Source organism: Garra rufa, chromosome 20, assembly GCF_049309525.1.
Source record: "Garra rufa chromosome 20, GarRuf1.0, whole genome shotgun sequence".
NCBI lineage: Eukaryota > Metazoa > Chordata > Actinopteri > Cypriniformes > Cyprinidae > Garra > Garra rufa.
Window position 1 is genome coordinate 38,710,227 of NC_133380.1, and position 18,440 is coordinate 38,728,666.

Genomic DNA, 18,440 nt, shown 5'->3' on the forward strand with positions numbered 1-18,440 from the left:
AGGGCAATGCAAATATCCTCAACAGGGGAGATGCTCTCAGGCTGAATGAGATTTGTGTGGAAAAAAAAAATTGAAACTCGGTAAGCTACGATAAGCATGCAACCCTCGGCGTGGGTCCGAGTAAACATCTTTGGTATTCTGTGGCCAAATCTTAGCTTTATAACTTTATTAACTAGGCAAATGTCTACAGTGGAAGCTTAAGCCTGGTATTAATCCAGATATCGATGAACATTGTTTCATAACACGGCCACTCCGACTGGCCGCTTCCGCTGTCCCGATGCGTCATTGGGCCATTAAAAACACAATACAAAAAACAACCGGCAGTGTCAGTACTTTAGCAAAGGGGCGTTAAACATGTTTGTGAGCTATCGGCTCCTGGGCTCATTGGTATTCAACACCACCATTTGCCCCAATTCATCTGCATCCTTCTCTTCCATGGCAACAGCAGGCGGGCTATCAGGAGGATCTTTGATATAGGTACATGCTGGTTAAAAAAAAAAAAAAAAAACACTATGTCATTTAGCTTCGGGTAGGACTATAAAACATATCCTGCTGGTTCATACATTGTTAAGGGAAGTCTTTGTAAAACTGGCTTCAAGCGTGTCGTCATTTGCATGTGGTCCAGCCAGCCTCCTTTTTTACGTAACTCTGCACATATTAGGCCACTTATTAAAAAATAAATAAATAAAATAACCGTAAATAAACGTAAAGCTACTATTGTTCCTTTCTATTAATTTATTTGTTTTTTCAAAAATATTTTTTTTAATGTTTAATTATTTAAACAAAAATAGAATTTTTGTATAAAAACTGGAACCTTGGTACATTTTTTAATATATTTTCAAAGCAAACTACTTCAATGTCAAGTTTTTTTTTATTATTATTATTTTAAATTATACCGAATTTTAAATATGAAGAAATTAACAGTTATATCAGTAGCATAAAAGCATTTTTTTTTCTGTCACTTTCACTTGCTGAAAAAAATCTGTGGATTGCGCTTTTATAATTATAATAAAACATTTGCAACAATTCTTGACAATACATGCCTTTACAATAAAAAAATGATAGTTATTGAAGCATTTTAATGACTGTCCAGTCCAGCTATTAGGTAAGAAGCCACTATACCTATTTCTGAGGTCTTTGTGTTTTTCAGTGCTGTTAAGTGGCACAAGCGAGACCAACAACCTCCACACTGACTCACACATGTAAATCAACCTTTACACTTAATTAAGCACAATGGGCCACATCAAGGTCATGAATTCTTCCTTTATAGTCGCCTATTGACGAAGCATCAACTGCACTGCCAGCGCCTGGCTTTCACACCCTGCTTCATATCTGAAAACCCTCGAGGGGACACTAAAAATGCAAGGACAACCTGGAATAAAAAGGCCTTTATGACACTTGTGCTGTATGGTTTTGAGTTCACAAGCTATGGGTATTCATTAGCAAGATATACGGGGGAGATAATTTCACCCCAGAATCTATCTGCTTCTCTTAAATCGCTCACACTGACAGAAATTAGTGCCTATATGCCTTGTTCGAAATTTCATTTAACTACACTAGAAAAGAAAGACCCTGGGCAAAGGGTTTGCTGACATGTACAGAGACTCGTTTTTTTTAGTAACATGCTGCTAATGGTCGGTGACAATCTGATGTCCTAATAAACCTATTTCATCCAATCAAACAAGACTACGATCCACTCTGTACTGTATTGAAGGCTACTCCTCACCCAGTCCAGTATAACTGAAAATCAAGTGGAAAACTGAGCTTCCACATCCATGGCCTGCAGATGCCTTAAATATAAAACAGAATGCAATAAAGTTCTGAAAACCACACATATGGAAAAATAATTAGCGGTGTTTGCTAAGTAAAGCATCACTATTAGTATTATTTATAAGAAGAGTTTGGGATTACAACAAACCTTTGACTGGAAAATCCAAAGAAAAGATTAAAGAAGGCTCCAGAACACCATAAAGACTTGGGATAGGCTCTTTTGATTTAGGACAGTAACTACCTAGCAACCACTCAGAACACACTGGAAACTGGCATGTTAAAAACATTTAGAAGACCTTAGAAGCCTCAGAGCAATTGCTTGGCATCCACCCTCAATGCCTTCAGATCACAGAGGAGAATATGGAATGGCCAGACAGCACCCTAGCTATAATCATAATACTATAACATGAATAATTTTTCGTATTTGAAGTAATTTGTATGTTATCTGTCTCTCGGAAAAGTCAGCTTATTAAATAAAAAAGTAAACTCTGGTTAATGCTTGAAGCACTCTGGATGGAGTTTCAATACTCTTGTCCTTGAGGTTCACAGAATGTACTTTAGAAACAGAAGACACCTCAGTACAGACAGTAGAAAATAAATGCTTCCAAAAGACTTTCAAGGTTCAAATGTGTAAATTAATGGATGTATGCGCTGTATTGCTTTTCAGACCTATACGTCATTGCTGTGTGGATTTCTGACCTATAAAACATTGCATTCAACATGCAGTCAGGTTTTTTGCCCAAACTGTTTGTCCATGTCTGAAATGTAATATTTGTTCAGCTCTCCTGATACCATTGATACTTATTGCTGCAGGAAACCCATCACACAAGCACTGAGTTACTGTCACATCAGAGGACAGTCTCATTTTCAGTGTTTTATAAGTTGGTCAACGTGAAATATTAGGAGAAGGCTCAACTGAAAAACCACTACGCTCTTACAGTGTGGCGTTTGAAAAATTATATTTTTAAATGAATTGAATTCTGTAGGGTTTCCACTATATTCCACAATATTGGGGAGTTTTTTTTTAAAATTGATATTATATTATTATTATTATTACCCTTACAAAAATAAGTTTATTCAAGTGTGCTATTAGTATACTTCTTTTAAACTAAAAACTAGGAAAGTATACTTTCAGTCTACTTCTCAGAAATATACTTAAAATGACATTTAAGCATACTTGACTTATACTTTAAAAAAGTCTAAGTATATTTAAAGCTATACTTCTGCTCTGAGAATCTGTGTTTTTATTGTTATACGCTAGGGACGCTATTACACATCTTCTGAACAAAATTTCCAAAACACAAGTGAAGAAGAAACCGAAACAACAGATGCTTCCACATGCAATCTTAATAATAATAATTAATAGGGACATAGTAGTATACTTAAAGTATGATGTAAAGTTAACTGAAAGAAAACCTTCAAGTATACTTGCAGTATTGAACCTACTAAACTATTAGTTTACTGATACTAAACTTCAAAGTGTACTAAATATGCATAACAAGTATTTAATTAGTAAACTATCAGTATACCTATAAGTTCACTTTTAGTATACTTTCAGTACAAACTGAAAACATAGATGTAAACTAGTTGTGTACTCAAAGTTTGCTACTGTTATACTTAAAGTATACTTGCATATACTGGAAAAGGAGTATTGAAATAGTACACTTAAAAGTATACTATGAATACACTGATATTTGTATACTTACTACATAAAGTATACTTAAAAATATACTTAAACTTTACTTAAGTATACTTAAAGTAAAATCTTTTTGGTAAGGGTATTATTATGGACAACTATAAAAGTCATGGGAATTCACTGATCAGCTTGCTTTGAAAACATTTAAGACAAAGTTGATACTTTAATGAAACATAAGCACTCCATGACGTCCCCTGAGCTATAAAAGTTGAACATTTTCCTCTGGGTTGACGAATAGGATTTCCTTCAAACTCATTTTTGTGGTCTGAACGGCGCAAGAAAGCACTATAGCCTCTGTTTTACAAAGTTCATGGGAATTGGCTTTGGTCAACATTACTTTAAATGTACAAATGTGAGGTTCTGAACTTTTGGAACCGCTTTTCAGTACAATCACAGGCACCCAGACACTTCGGCACATAACAGCCCCCGCTGTAGTCCGGCTGAAAGGATGAGTGTGTTTGAAAACGTGTCTGAGGCTGTCTGAAAAATATCAGAATGTAGTCAGTCACTCAGACTGCAGAGACGGGGCGCAGATGGCCCTGAATGCTTGAGGTGCTACAGCAAAAAGAAAACTGACTGAACAAAAGACTGAACATGAGCTATTTCCAATGCATTATATATACACTTGTGTGGAGTGCTGTGCAAACTGGGGAGTTTTTCCACATTAAAATGTCATATTTAATACTTATTATTTTAGGAAAGAGTGTATAAATCATGCAGACGTAGACCGGATTCAAGGTGTTTCTTCTAAGACATTGTTTCAAACGCTGCAGTGAGATTTAAGCACCAATTTTGGGATTTAAACTAAGCAAAACAGAACCTCATTGAATTATTTGGAATGTTAGTAAAAAAACCTGTGCTGAAATCCACAGTCTTAAATTGTCTCCTTCAGTGATTCAGTTATATGCACTGCAAAAAATGCTTTTCTCACATTTTTTGTCTTGTTTCCAGCCAAAATATCTAAAAATTCTTAAATCAAGAAGGATTTTCTACATTTTCAGAATTAAGTCAGAATTAAGTGCATTTTTGCTTGAAACAACCAAAGTAATCTGCCAATGTTCTCTGTTTGAAATAAGATTTTTTTTTTGCTTACCCCACTGACAGATTATTTTGCTTGTTCTAAGCAAAAACTCATTTAATTTAGACTTGTTTTTTTTTCTAAAAACAACAATAATTACTTTTTAATAATTTTTAGATATTTTGGCTGAAAATGACAAGAAATCTAAGTAAGAAAAGCATCTTTTCAGTATGAGTGTTAGGAAAAAGCATTAGATGTGGAGTAAATTGGGTAAATGGGGTGAATTGTGCATACTAATGGACATTATTAAACACAACAAACAAAAAAGGCCAATGAAAGGCTGCCTTCCATTTTGAAAATATGATTTTTAAAATAAATAAAAAAATCTCTTAAGAAATGTCTTCTTCTAAGTCTTCTTAAACAGGCTAAATAATATATTGTTTAAATGGATTATAACTGCCAATACTCAGACAAAAGCTAGAGTGAACAAATTTGTCTTGAGTAGAGATTTAAATATGGCGAGGCCATTTGCCGCCCGCACAGCTAATGGCAGAGTGTTCCGCAGAGTGGGAGCCACGACTGAGAAGGCCCGGTCACCTCTAGTATTTAAAAGAGAACGGGGGACCTCCAGAACCATTTGGTTAGCAGACCTAAGAGCTCTGGAGAGCCGATGCAATACCAAGAGGTTTGATAAATAATCCGGAGCCAGCCCATGCAAGCACTTTAAAACAAATAAAAGATTTATTTGAATTGATATTTTTTTTTTCTTATGTACCTTTTATAATTATTTTTAAAGTGAATTACCGTTGAAATCCTTTTTAAAATATACTTTCCTATCCTTTCCTAAAATTGAAATGGCTTGCCAGCCACTCACTGTTAAAGTTATTATTTGCACATATGTTAATGAGGAACACAGAAGGTACTCGTTTTGCACACTTTCCCAAATATCAGCACCGACCTTCTGTAAAGGGCTCAATTCCAAAGGCACAAACTAAAACTCAGCGGCACCAGCTTTCCGACCTTTAGATTAATCTTGTTCTTGGGAATGTTTCTTTGTCTGGGTGTCTACCTCAAAGCATTTTTTAAACTACAACAGGATACAGTTCATTTAGTAGGACTAGCGAGAACAAACCTCCCTGTGAGTAACAGAATCTGCTGTACATTTTCAGCCATCGATCTCTGAGATGACATCACTGATACACTCTCCTCTGAAGAACGACTGCAACATCTGCTGTGACGGCCACACAAATGGGAACTGTCCTAATTTATATCGCAAGAAACTGAGGAATGCTAAACTAGACTTGAGATTCTCACTTTTAAAATGAAGCAATTCAAGCCACCCATTCCAAACTATTATGACAACAGTGCTGGGTAGATTACAGGACGTAAAATTGTAGTTAGTAAAATACTCCGGATTACACAGGTAATGTAATTTGACTACTTTTTAATACTCTTAGATTATTGTTGACCTAACTCGTTCATCACATAGATTTGAATGGGATTATTGTGTACTGTAAACAACAACAACAGCAAAAACATCAACATCATACATACATACATACATCATGAATGCAGTAAACATAACAGCAGGCTTTCCAAAACTGTATATAAGCGCTAGGTTAATTTAGAAAGCAAACAAACAAATAGAAAAGATGGGGTGAATTAATGAATAATGAATAATCTACTACCACTGCAAAAAAAAAAAAAAAAAAAAACATAATCATGTACTCTGTACAAAGTAACTGTAATCTATTGAGACTTTTTTGTAAAACCTGGAGTCTGAGTCAAGTCTGAAGTCTTTAACCTGGAGTCTGAGTCAAGTCTGAAGTCTTTAACCTGGAGTCTGAGTCAAGTCTGAAGTCTTTATCCTGGAGTCCGAGTCAAGTCCGAAGTCTTTAACTTGGATTCCGAGTCAAGTCTGAAGTCTTTAACATGGAGTCCGAGTCAAGTCTGAAGTCTTTAACTTGGATTCCGAGTCAAGTCTGAAGTCTTTAACCTGGAGTCAGAGTCAAGTCTGAAGTCTTTAACCTGGAGTCTGAGTCAAGTCTGAACTCTTTAACTTGGAGTCCAAGTCAAGTCTGAAGTCTTTAACCTGGAGTCTGAGTCAAGTCTGAAGTCTTTAACTTGGATTCCAAGTCAAGTCTGAGGTCTTTAACTTGGATTCCGAGTCAATTCTGAAGTCTTTAACCTGGAGTCTGAGTCAAGTCTGAAGTCTTTAACCTGGAGTCTAAGTCAAGTCTAAAGTCTTTATCCTGGAGTCCAAGTCAAGTCTAAAGTCTTTATCCTGGAGTCCAAGTCAAGTCTGAAGTCTTTAACCTGGAGTCTGAGTCAAGTCTGAAGTCTTTAACCTGGAGTCTAAGTCAAGTCTAAAGTCTTTATCCTGGAGTCCAAGTCAAGTGTAAAGTCTTTATCCTGGAGTCCAAGTCAAGTCTGAAGTCTTTAACCTGGAGTCTGAGTCAAGTCTGAAGTCTTTAACCTGGAGTCTAAGTCAAGTCTAAAGTCTTTATCCTGGAGTCCAAGTCAAGTCTAAAGTCTTTAACTTGGATTCCAAGTCAAGTCTGAAGTCTTTAACTTGGATTCCGAGTCAAGTCTGAAGTCTTTAACCTGGAGTCTGAGTCAAGTCTAAAGTCCTTAATCTGGAGTCTGAGTCAAGTCTGAAGTCTTTATCCTGGAGTCCGAGTCAAGTCTGAAGTCTTTAAACAGGAGTCCGAGTCAAGTCTGAAGTCTTTAATCAGGAGTCTGAGTCAAGTCTGAAGTCTTTAAACCAGGAGTCCGAGTCAAGTCTGAAGTATTTATCATGGAGTCTGAGTCAAGTCTGAAGTCTTTAACCTGGAGTCCGAGTCAAGTCTGAAGTCTTTATCCTGGAGTCCGAGTCAAGTCTAAAGTCTTTAACTTGGATTCCGAGTCAAGTCTGAAGTCTTTAACCTGGAGTCTGAGTCAAGTCTGAAGTCTTTAACCTGGAGTCTAAGTCAAGTCTGAAGTCTTTAACTTGGATTCCGAGTCAAGTCTGAAGTCTTTAACCTGGAGTCTGAGTCAAGTCTGAAGTCTTTAACCTGGAGTCTAAGTCAAGTCTAAAGTCTTTATCCTGGAGTCCAAGTCAAGTCTAAAGTCTTTATCCTGGAGTCCAAGTCAAGTCTGAAGTCTTTAACCTGGAGTCTGAGTCAAGTCTAAAGTCTTTATCCTGGAGTCCAAGTCAAGTCTGAAGTCTTTATCCTGGAGTCCAAGTCAAGTCTGAAGTCTTTAACCTGGAGTCTGAGTCAAGTCTAAAGTCCTTAATCTGGAGTCTGAGTCAAGTCTGAAGTCTTTATCCTGGAGTCCGAGTCAAGTCTGAAGTCTTTAAACAGGAGTCCGAGTCAAGTCTGAAGTCTTTAATCAGGAGTCTGAGTCAAGTCTGAAGTCTTTAAACCAGGAGTCCGAGTCAAGTCTGAAGTCTTTATCATGGAGTCTGAGTCAAGTCTGAAGTCTTTATCATGGAGTCTGAGTCAAGTCTGAAGTCTTTAACCTGGATTCCAAGTCAAGTCTGAAGTCTTTAACTTGGATTCCGAGTCAAGTCTGAAGTCTTTAACCTGGAGTCTGAGTCAAGTCTGAAGTCTTTAACCTGGAGTCTAAGTCAAGTCTAAAGTCTTTATCCTGGAGTCCAAGTCAAGTCTAAAGTCTTTATCCTGGAGTCCAAGTCAAGTCTGAAGTCTTTAACCTGGAGTCTGAGTCAAGTCTAAAGTCTTTATCCTGGAGTCCAAGTCAAGTCTGAAGTCTTTATCCTGGAGTCCAAGTCAAGTCTGAAGTCTTTAACCTGGAGTCTGAGTCAAGTCTAAAGTCCTTAATCTGGAGTCTGAGTCAAGTCTGAAGTCTTTATCCTGGAGTCCGAGTCAAGTCTGAAGTCTTTAAACAGGAGTCCGAGTCAAGTCTGAAGTCTTTAATCAGGAGTCTGAGTCAAGTCTGAAGTCTTTAAACCAGGAGTCCGAGTCAAGTCTAAAGTCCTTAACCTGGAGTCCGAGTCAAGTCTGAAGTGTTTGTCGCTGGAGTCGCTGTTACTTATGCTTATCCATTAGCATGTTCAAAACAGTTTTCCTGTAATCAAATTCTATAATAAGAGATATTACAAACAGATATTACAAATCCATACAAATAAAGTATTTATTTTTCATATAAGTCAGGGCTATTTAATTAAAGATCCAAGAGGCACGGCCTCTATATTTTCTTCCAAGCAGAGGTCAGAAAAAAAAAGTAAAAAGTGTTTTTTTTTTGTTTTTTTTTTACATGTATTGCATTTACATTTAGATACATGCAAGGCCATGTGACAAAAATACTGTTTCTGTTCAAGGGTAAATCTATACTTTTTTTTTTTTTTTACTTAAAAGCATTATCTACTAAAAATGTCTACAATAATCTAAATGTTCTCATCTTGAGCAGAAAAGAAAGATAACCAGCTGTTTCAAAGTTTAAATTATATCCCAACCATCTAACAACAATATTCAATATTTTGAAATCTTCTTAGCCTACAGAATAATAATGCTAAATTTAGATCAGAAACATCTTGTCACATCTGGTTTGAACAATCATAGATTATTGATAGATAAATAGATAGTAAGAAAAATAACTAGATTTGCAGCATTGTGTTTTTTTTTCTGCTGTGTTTTAGTGAAAGTAATCTATCATTGTGCTGCTTGCCGTGTTTCTGTTGTTAAAATGGGATCTTAAAGGGCTCGAATAAAGTGCGTTTGGATTAAGATTAAATACTAGAGTATACAGCGCTAAAATATATTTGCCATAAACAACACAGATCGCTTGTTATGTGATCCGCTCCGTTGTTCTGATGTGCTGCTTAAAATTGTGATGCAGTTACAGCTCGAGGTCCGAATGTCCTTCCTCCTCGAGTTGAGTCAAGTCTGGAGTCAAGTCTTAAGTCTATAAGAGTGTGTGTCACTAACTCGAGTGCGCATCTCTGTCGTAATCCAGATTACATGTAATCAGTTACTACCCAGCAATATACGACAGAACAATTTTAGTTTTGTTTCTTGTTTTTCCTTTTTGACCTTGACAGTCCCTGTTTATGCTTTCAGTCCCTGTTTTACTGTATAAAAAACAGCTGTGTGAACATTATGCTAACTATGTTCTTTTGTGTTCTACACAGGACAGAATGTCATATCAGTTTAGATAGCGACAGAATTATCCATGAAATTGTTAAAACCACTTCAGTTACAGTAAGTGAAAACGAGGCCCGTTAGCTAAACGAGTTAACGTGGGAAAGTCAGCAGTGAGTGTGATCGGCGTCGTCACTGTAGCGCCATCTTGATGTTAGTCATCTAAATCAGCGATGATGATCAGAGATTCGGGAGTAAAACAGAAGAAAGAAGATGAGTAACAGTGATGCATCTTTTCATCTTTGTTTTCAAAGATCCGAGACTGGAACGTCTCAGAGGCGAATCCCAACCCCATCTCTCGGCTCCATCCATCAGTCTGATCGAATCTTTCAGACTCGAAACAAAAACAAGAGAAGTGAAACAAAGATGGTTATAATGGGGGCCTGTATCTCCTCACGATATCACCCCCTCAAGATCTTTTAAACAACCGCAGTACAGAGAGCCCGTCCCAAACTCCAGAGAGCCGAATCGTAAATATTCCAGAGCACAATTCTGTTTAGATTTGATATGTGCTTTAACAAGAAGATAAGGTGTGAGGTCTGATTTCAGTGGGTCTGCTGTGACCTCCTGCTGCTGTACCCATCATTTCACCAACCAGCTTGACACCAAACAAGATAAGAGAGAGCCAGAGACACAGACACAACACACACAGACTCATCTGGGCTACATCCACTGAAAACCTGCAAACACTCAGGAGCCTGTAATAAGAGATGGTCTTCATCACTGTCAATTTAAGCAATGCATAGTTGTCTTCTCAGCTGAAACTGTCCCTGAAAGAGCAGGCATTTCTCTCTAATGCCATCACTGTTGAGGAAGCAACTTCGAAACCGTAGCTTGCCGAGATGCAAATAATTTGACTTCAACTTACAGTCAAGCTTTTCCTGAAAAATAGTTAGCTAGCACCTACAAAAGGTAACTCGCTACACTGAAACTGCTTAAGTGGGCAATATCTAGGGGAGTGCAGGGCACAAACTAACAAGGGATTAATTGTAACACACGTGGTTTAAATATTTCCACACATGCTACCATAACCCTAGCTGGCATAGCAACACTATACAGAGAAAAAAAAAGTGTGCCAAAAATCAAAAGTCTTTTGAAGATATTGCTGAATATTTATTTTACAATAGTAAAAGTACATTGCTGGTTGAAGTATTTTTTTTTTTTTTTTTTTTTTTTTAGTTTTAGTCTTAGTCTTAGTTTTAGTGTTAATTTAAAATGAGACAAATATGCTATTATTTTAATCTTCAATCTGTTATTTATCAGTTTAGATTTATTAGTTTATGAATGCTTTTCAAACCAGCAGAAGAGACTAACCAGTTTTAAATCCCAGTCGCGCAGATGGAGAAAGTTTTAAACTACGCTATTCTATGAAATTAGCAATGTAATTTACGCCATTTACTTTTATGGATTTTAATGAGAAACTACAAGAAACAGGTGAATAAAGACTGACAGTGGATGTTTAATGCTTAGAAATTATTATTTCAAGAAATGTAAAGCATTTTGGCTCATTTATTTGTCTCGTCTTCTATGAGAGCTGTGTGCGGAGAGAGAAGAGTGTTTTTTCTGAATATCTAAATGTGTTTGCGCACATTGTTTTGAACTGCACTGTAGCTGTGTGTTTCGATCAGGGCCGTTTAATTCTTAAAAAATGGCATTCTTTTATTTGAAAAAGTTAGTCATTTTATTTTATTGACAAAATATTATAGTTTGTTGTGTATATTTTCTTCATTCGACCAGATAACATTTTAATCTGCCATATGGTAATGTTACAACGTGCCCCTTTAGTTGTCACAATGTACCCCACCTATGGGGCATATTGTAACATCTCACTTCCTTTCTTGTGAGGTAAATAACGAAAAACGTATACACTGTAATTATGAAACAAAGTGACAGTTTGTACTAGACAAGTGTGAAATTAATGTGGATGATTTTTTTTTACTCTGAACTCCACATGGATTTAAACAAACTGAGAAATTCAAAAAGTGTTAGTGTTAGATCGTTCCCCGTGCTCCCCTACCACTTAAAGTTGTATTAAATTAAATATATATTCGCTGAAAAAGAGGTAATTGCATTTGTTACGTCAAGGATCTGCCTCTACTAGATCTAACCAACCTGTAAAATTTGATTTTGTTGTGGCAGGCTTATTTGTTATGTTGGTTTACTGAGTCAGATAACATTTCTGACTTGAATAAAACTAGACAAATTAGATGTTACCACGTGAAGCATTTATAGCTTACCTGAAAACTGAGTGAAAAAATTAACAAAAAAAGTTGTTTGACTAAAATCTTCTATATAAATAAATTAGATAATAAATTAGATTACATTATGAGTTTCTATAATTATTTTAAAAAATGTGTTTTTCTTCTACGAGATAACGGGGGATGCTATAATTGGACTTAATAAATAATTGTATACTTAAAAACAAAACATTCTGGAAACTGTCAAACTGTTTTCTGTTCTGACAATATCCACCTAAAATGCATTTCTCACTTAGATTTTTTGTCTTGTTTCCAGCCAGAATATCTAAAAATTCTTAAAGCAAGAAGGATTTTGTAGACAAGTAAAAATTATTTTATAGTTTTCAAAAAAACAAAAAAACAAGTAGAACTCAGAACAAGCAAAACACAATTAATTTTGTTTTTTTTTCTGAAAAACATTTTGGCTGGAAACAAGACTAAGAAATCTAAGAAAAGCATTTTTTGCAGTGTAGTAGATTTTTTTTAAATAGCCTTTGTAGTATTTTTACTAGCACAAACTGACCAAACTACAACATCTGTGGAATTTTTAGTTTTACACAGCAAAAAAAAAAAAAATGCTTTTCTTACTTCATTCCAGCCAAAATATCTAAAAATTCTTAAATTTGCATTTTTGCTTGAAACAAGCAAAATAATCTGCCAATGGGGTAAGAAAAATAATTTTGGCCTTTTTTTCTGAAAACAAGAAAATAATTTGTTAACACTTTAGAATAGGTAACACTTATTCACTATTAACTACGACTTTTCCCTCAATACATTCCTAATTTGCTGCTTATTAATAGTTAGTAAGGTAGTTGTTAGGCTTAGGTATTGGGTAGGATTAGGGATGAAGAATAAGGTCATGTAGAATAAGGCATTCATATGTGCTTAATTAGTACTAATAAATGGCCAATATTCTAGTAATATGCATGCCAATAAGTCGTAGTTAATAGTGAATAATTGTTACCTATTCTAAAGTGTTACCAATAATTTTTACTTCTTGATTTAAGAATTTTTAAATATTTTGGCTGGAAACAAGACAAAAAGTAAGAAAATCACTTTTTGCAGTGTGGGTTAAAAATAACATAGGAGGATAACAGATAAAAACAAACTAGTACAAACTAGTTGTTCAAGACCAGGGGCCTCATTTATAAAGACTTGCGTAGAAACCATTCTTGATTTTATCTAAGAACTTTTCTGATTTGATCGTAAGAGCGATTCAGAGAAAACGAACGTACCACGAAATCCATGCGTACGCCAGTCATTCGGTTATAAATCACAAACGATCGTGGAATTGTGTGCAGCTGAATGTTCCGCCGTCGAAACGCCTCTGCTTAATTAATTAACATATAAAATGAGCTCATTCCTAAAGCAAAAACTCTGTGACAATGGCAAGAAAAAAGGAGCGCAAGAAATCAAATTATAGTGAGGCTGAACTATCTGCAATACCAGGCATTACCACAAGGAAACGGTCGTACGCCAAGCTGGAATCTGACGTGGAGATAAGTACTTTTCCACGTCAAAGACGGTTTTTATAAATCTGTACTTTGACGTGGATTTGATCGTACGAACACTCTAAGATCAAATCAGTGCGTAAGAAAGTTTTATAAATGAGACCCCAGTACTCGTAATGGGAAAACAGCTGAGCTACTACTACACTACTCAAAAATGTGGTTAAGTTAATATTATCGCTATTTTTAGTTAGTTGTTCCACGACTGAATGCCAAAAGAAGAATTTCAGTCTCTTAAAAGCAAATGTCTGTCCAATGCTAATCTGCTTTATGCAGCTGATTAGGGCTAAATGCAAAACAATGCAAATGAACTGACAACGTGAATGAGTTTCAGTCACTCTCTCATCGGATCACCCACACCCAGAAGTCCATTATCCCGAAACCATGCTGCAAGCTCTCTTTTTGCAAGCCACTACAAACAATTTACTAATAGAGACCAATAACACAATGTTTTGTATCATCCAGACCATGCGGGAGAAGCAGGAAACCCAGTAACGAGTAACATGTGACTGGCCCTGTTTGATTTTTGCATGACAACCACCAATCAGGAGGCAGCTGTTATGAGGCTTAATCCATTAAAACCAGCGTCTCCTCCCGGTTAAATCCTAATGAGGATTTAAAGAGCTCGGCTGCAGGGGGCCGTCGGACAACAGACACACCTTGCTGAGCGGTCTGCCCCCGACCCGCTATTCTCCTTCCTTATCATACAGATCAGGAGGAGGGCTGATGAAAGACAGTGAAGACGAATGCGGGCGTATTGACCCCCCGGCCGCTCGGCATTATGGGAAGTCTGATCCCTCAGTCTGATAGAAAACCCCTGGGTAAGAGGAAAAACAAAAAGCAGGAGACAAGAAGAAGAAAGACACAAAGAGAGCTGTGCAGTCTGAGGTATAAAAGCCAAAACAAAGGAATCGGAGATCTGGATCCAAGATCTTAATAAAGAAGCTAAATGCGGGAGAATTCAGATATATTGATATTGACGGAACGCCGATATGAACAAAAAGCCACAGGGCTGAGGCTGAGGGGAATTGGCTTTAGCCGCTCAAAGATAATCAGTTTCGCTAGTTTAAATGTTTCCTTACAAAGTGTAACTGCACAGATGGGATTTTGAGGCATGTGAAAGGCTTGTCCACACTTGTCCGTCTCTAAAGAGAACGGCGCATTTTCACAGCAGGATCCACGTCATTTAATCAGGCCCTTCAGTATGAAACAAATCTGCGATGAATCTTGCACATTAACATTCCCTGCTAAAAAAAAAAGCCTGAGTTGGTCTGCAAGCCTGACCGAGCTGGTTAGGCTAGTCTATTTTGATGGTTAAGGTTGGTTTATTTACCTGTAATTATGTTTTAAATAGGATTAGCCTTAACATAATGGATCTCACTATTGAAGACATTGTTTTGCCTCATCCACATTCCTCAGAATGCACAATACAAATCACATATGTTTCCCTAAAATACTTGCTTGACACATGAGGAGACAAATGCACAACCCCGTCAATCAAAGAAACCGGAAAGATCCGTTCTAATTCTGTCTGTGTTGTGAGTTCAGAGAGACCAACAGCCCAGAGACATGCAGAAAGGGGCAGAAGACTAGAGAGAGAGACATGTGGGAGGGAGACAGCTAGACGAAAACACTAACAGCAGTATCTCAACAAAGCTTGATGTGAGCAGCCCCCCCAAAACAAACAAAAACAAACAACCAAGACAACCAGCCCAACCAAAAGTAAGCAGGAGGGTTTTATACTTTTCATTTCTCATGATACAACACAACATTTATATTTGTGAACTGACACACAGATATATATGTATATATATAGAACTGCCATTTTAGACGTCTCTGTGACATATTTTTACTGTTAATCAGCAGACATTCAACCGAGGTGTTTAAAGAGTCGAGACAGACAGCTCATTTCAGTCAGAGAGACAGATGGCTCATTTCTGACAGAAAGACAGACGGCTTGTTTCAGACAGAGAGACAGACAGCTCATTTCAGTCAGAGTTTGAAGGCAAGAGGGACAGCAGCTGTCCAAATAAAGGGCCCATTTGAGATGGAAAATATGATTTTTAGGTTACACTTATATAGGGAGGAGTGTTAACCTTTGGGGGATGATTCCAATGTAACAAGCGTTTGTAGGATTGCGGAGGGCGATATGACCAAAATGATATATCATGCCATGGGTTATTTTATAATACGTTTCCTGTGGATTAATTATATTATATATGCATTTTCTTTTTTCAGCTTCATTGCAAACACTACACAGCAAAAGACTCAAAGCTGCCCTGGTGAAAAATAAATATACTAAAATGTATTTGAAATGCATTTATTTCATGTTAAGTATACTACAAACACATGTTTATGCACTTAATAAACATACCTGCAATTGTGCTTTTAGTATACATAACTAGTATACTTAAAGTGTGCTAAATTGGAACAACTAATTTTGTATTAATGCACATTTATTGTGTGGAAGTAGTGCTAAAGTCCAACTAAAGATATACTAAAGTATATTTGATTGTGCTAAAGTGGAACTTTATTGCAAGTATACTTCAGGTACACTTTAAATATCTTGCATTTAAGGACCAATGTTATTCAAAGATCATACTAAAAACATTAAAACAGGCTTAGTATTAAGAAATGTGCATTGTGCACAAGTAGAGCTCCAAATAAAGTTTAATTATAATTTTTATGTTAGTAAGTCTCGAGTGATATGTAAATATGCTAGTAGATTTGAACTGCTTAGCATGAAATAAATGTAATTTAAATAATTCACTTTTTTACTAGGGTGTTAAATTATGTATATACAATGTCAAACTCAGCTGTGCCATAAGGAAAGCTACCTTTGCTCGGTTTCGCTAAATAACCTACTAACAATCTGAAGAGCTTTTTTTGTTTGTATAAAAAGAACTAACCTCCACAAAATAAAACATCTGACAAGCCGATGTCAAAAACAGACCAGAAGTTATTTAGAGTAAATTCAGAGTATCTAAACTACAGCAGCAACAAGTCTGTGTTGAATAAATATAGTTATCAGTTTCTAAACTGATAAAACGTTAAAAAAAATTGTTGTAGTATTATATTGTTATATACCATTAATAATGAACTTATTTAATTAGCAGTTAACTAGTTAAGTATTTAAAAAAAAATAGGTTGTTGGTGTCTGGGCTTAGTTATTTATTTATTTCATTTTTAAATTACTTTAGATTTTGTGACTTCCTGCACTTGCTATACTTCATACTTCAGTAAAGTAAAAGTACTAAACGTTTCTTATAATAGTACTTTTTTTTTTTTTTTTAAACAAGACAACAAATATGGAGTTGAAATGGCAACTGAACTAATGAGTGATCCTCTACTGCCATCTACTGGTTATAATGGTAATTTCATGTCATTTTCATCTTAAAAGTCTTTGTTTTCCGCCAGGACACACATTTGTTCATGTCATCAAGTAAATTTCACTGTACAGCTTAATAGTTGATAAATAATAAAGGCTTTAAACTATTATAAGTGTTTAAAACACGTTCATGACTATAGCAGTAAACTATTGATTATCAAGAATACCATTATACTGTTGTTTACAAGAGCATCGCTAGATAGCTAACGCTAACATAAACAGTTATAACAGTGTTTAGTAGTAAATGATATGTTGTTAAAAGGTTAAATAACATGAAGCTGTAAGTTAATGCCGCTATCATTATTTACGGTGATTGCAATTATTCTGTTTCTCAGTTTCTGACAAGAACGAGGCAGAAGAGGTTTCTGTGAGGGTCTCAAGAGTCTCTACTTATATACCACAACATCAAATTAAGTTTTAATGAAAGTTTTTGAGCTGACTAATCTTTATGCAGAAGTTCTAAAAAATCGCTCCATGCATATAGCCCATTATGTTTATATATCATTTATATACATCATGCGCTTCAGCTCAAACTAATGGTCCAAGTTTTCATCCCAGATGGCAGGATTTTACATTTTCATATGCTTTGGAGACATGCAAATGACTGACCTACAGTCCTGTATTTATGCATATCATGTTTCCAATCTGAAAATCAATAGGGATGACCTTTAAATATCTAAAAAGATTGACCAAATATCCAGTTCTGAGTTAAAAACCACAGTTGAAATGGAGGCAGCATAGGTCAAGATTGCAATCGAGCTCCACGGCAAAAGAACATCAAGAAAGGAAACTATTCACTTGACGGAAAACTGGGTTATATATTCGCCTAATAACGGAGGCAGGTGAAAGTTATCTCTTCGTAAAGCAAAAGTTCAACCTTTTAATTCTGTTTTGTCAAAAGGCTATAGCCGCCAAGAACGCTGTTAATTCTGAGATGTGTGATTTGGCTGTCTGGAAGTCACACAGAAGCTGTTCTGATTTGAATTAAGATGGAGATGAAGTATTTTTATGAATACAGGCGGGTGGCCGCCGGTCGAGGCCACGGTTCCCTGCTATTCGTTCTGAATGAGCCCAAGGCAGCAGGACACGAACGGATATTATTCAGTCCTTTCCATAATTAAAAAAAGAACGGCTCATATTACTCACAATCCTTACCGGCAAATTGGCCAGACATATAAAGCAAAGCTTTCTTTCAAAACTACTTAGCCCCATCGTGAAATAATCCAGCGATGGTGCGTTTAAAGAAAAACTGTAATTGCTGGTAAATAATGATGTTAATTTATCAGACAATAAACCTGCACCCCATTACAGTACATGAATGAGTCAACATGAGTGCTGTTGACTTTATAGTAAGTAATCCAATGCACTAAAAAAAAAGACTTTACTCTGAAATATCCTTATTGAGGCCAGAAAAAGACAAATGCCGGGTCAACCCATATTACATGACACATTTAACTTTCGATTTTGTATTAAGAATGCAACAATACTCATTAACCATACTTATGAAATCAAGCATGTGTACGTTCAGGATGTTGTGCTTTCTAAAGATCTACTGGCAGAGAACAGAAACTATAAAGAATTTGGCATTATTAATATGCAAGGTTGTGGGTCATTCTCAGTGCTACCGAAGTACCGCTATGCATATTATACATTAAATAGAGTGTTTTCAGGCCATCTATCCC

General features: G+C 36.1%; 1 protein-coding gene across 1 annotated transcript in view; it reads right to left on the bottom strand.

The window, feature by feature from the left end:
• The window catches only part of adgrl2a (adhesion G protein-coupled receptor L2a), a 118,137-nt gene that overhangs the window by 82,290 nt on the left and 17,407 nt on the right, over positions 1 to 18,440 (bottom strand). The gene's annotated exons all lie outside the window — the stretch shown is intronic.